Here is a 2,702-nt window from a genome sequence, read left to right on the forward strand (position 1 = left end):
ACTTTGGGAGGCCAAGGTGGGTGGATCACCTGACGTCAGGAGTTCGAGACCAGCCTGGCCAACATGGTAAAACCCCATATCTACTAAAAATTTTAAAATTAGCCTGGCATGGGGGCTCATGTCTGTAATCTCAGCTACTTGGAAGGCTGAGGCAGGAGAATTGCTTAAACCCAGGAGGCGGAATTTGCAGTGAGCTGAGATTACAGCACTGTACTCCAGTCTGGGCAACAACAGCAAAACTCCATTTCCAAAAAAACTTGTTTTGGAAAATTTTCTACCTCAACTTTCTTATCCTTGACACAAGTTGAAAAACAAATCTAGCTTAAAAACAGAAAAAAAAAAAAAAAAAACAGGCAAAATGAAAGTACCATGGAAAACCAATTTCAAAAGCTGTTACCTTGTCCCAGATATTTCATATACTTTCCCATTATACTCACTGTGGTACTTAAGAGATTAAACTGTACATATGTAAGACTGGCTCCAGCTGGAGGGCAGTGGCATGACCATAGCTCATTGCAGCCTCAAAGTCCTGGGCTCAAGCGATCTTCCCACATCAGCCTCCCAAGCAGCTGGAAAAACAGGTACATGCCACCATGCCCGGCTAATTTATTTTTATTTTTATTACTTCTGTAGAGATGGGGTCTTGCTATGTTGCCCAGGTTGGTCTCAAACTCCTGGCCTGAAATGTTCCTCCCGCCTTGGCCTCCCACAGTGCTGGGATTACAGGCATGAGGCACTGAGCCTGGTCAAGATGGCTTTTCATAAAGGCCAATAGCAGAGCTTCTATTCTGAGAGGTACAGCCAGACCCTTATATGAACCCCCCAACTTCATTAGCCTTATTAAATCATATAATTTCCATCATATGGAAATGTACATTAAACAGTGACGTCTCAGGACAATAAATAACTGGGAACAATGTAGCCACACCTCTATAGGGAAACTCGTGAATGGCTGAAACCAGGAATGTTGAACCCACACGTGTCCGGGGAGAGCTATTTCCGGGGTGTGTGCATCATCCATAAACACACGTGGTTACAGGCAGATGAAGTGCACTGGAGACAGCACTGCAGTTAACCAGGAGAGTGAGTCTCAGCACTTCCCCGACCAAAAGCCTCGGAATAGCTCCCTGTATCTTACAGATAATCCCCCTAAGCAAAACAATACCTGCTTTGTACGCTACGTGAGGAACAAATATTTCAAAAGTTTCACTCATGCTTCAGCAAACATGTTAGTTTTTTTGTTTTCTGTTTTTCTTTCCAACTTTTATTTTAGGTTCGGGGACACATGTGCAGGTGTTTTATGTAGGTCAATCGTGTGTCTCAAGGTTTGGTGTACAGATGATTTTGCCACCCAGCTAATAAGCACAGTGCCCTATAGGCAGCTTTTTGACCCTCACCCTCCCACTCGCCACACTCAAGTAGGCCCAGGTGCCTATTGTTCACTTCTTTGTGTCCATGTGCACTTAATGTTTAGATCCTACTCATAAGTGATAACGTGTGGCATTTGTTCTTTTTCTTCTTCTTCTTCTTCGTTTTTTTTTTTTTTTTTTTTTCTGAGACAGAGTCTCACTCTTTTGCCCAGGCTGAAGTGCAGTGGTGCATGATCTTGGCTCACTGCAATATCTGATTCCCAGGTTCAAGTAATTCTCCTGCCTCAGCCTCCCAAGTGGCTGGGATTACAGGTACCTGCCACTATGCCCAGCTTATTTTGGTATTTTTAGTTGAAACAGGGTTGGCCAGGCTGGTCTCAAACTCCTGACCTTGAGGAATCCACCTACCTCGGCTTTCCAAAGTTCTGGGATTGCAGGTGTGAGCCAGCACACCTGGCTGGCATTCAGTTTTCTGTTGTTGCATTAGTTCGCTTAGCGTAATGTCTTCAGCTCCATCCTTGCTGTGAAAGATATGATCTTTTTATGGTTGTGTACTATTCCACGGTGCATATGTACCACGTTTTCTCTATGCAATCCACTGCTGTTGGGCATTGAGGTTAATTCCATGTCTCAGAAAACATATTATGAACCCTCCAATGTATACCAAGAAGTCAGAAGCTCGACTCCCTGCCCTCATTACACATAACAAGTCCTCCTCCTTGACGGGTACTCTAGTTAAGAACTGCTTTCAAAGAACTAGAGGGCAATTCCTCAAGGATAGAGAGCTCCGACTCTGCTAAACAAGGACCTGGCACATACCAACAGATAATAAATGATTGTTGAATGAACAAATTGTATTTCGGCTTATGATCCACAAACATTTCCTCTCAGTTGACATTAACATGAAAAAGGATTGATAAATAATTGATACACAACACTGTGTGGTGATTATTAGGGAACACAGACACTTCATAGCCACACTCAGGAACATTTGGAAGTACACGTACTTAAACATCACAATATGTACAATTATTATGTACAATTATGTATATTATGTACAATTCTTATGTGTCTTTTAAAACAAAATAGAGATAGGGTCTCACTCTGTCACCCAGGCTGGAGTGCGGTGGTGAAATCATAGCTTTGTCACCTCAAACTGTTGGGCTTAATAGATCCTCCTTCCTAAGCCTCTCAACGTGTTGGAATTAGAGGCTTACACTACCACGTCTGGCCAGAAGTAATAATGTTTAAAAAAAGAAACATTTGAAGGGGAAAAATTAAAATGAAACCACATTATCATGCATGGCAAGGCTCAACAGTGTTCTGCTGTAT

Source organism: Sapajus apella, unplaced genomic scaffold (assembly GCF_009761245.1).
Source record: "Sapajus apella isolate SASKATOON/1434 unplaced genomic scaffold, GSC_monkey_1.0 scaffold4060, whole genome shotgun sequence".
NCBI classification, from domain to species: domain Eukaryota; kingdom Metazoa; phylum Chordata; class Mammalia; order Primates; family Cebidae; genus Sapajus; species Sapajus apella.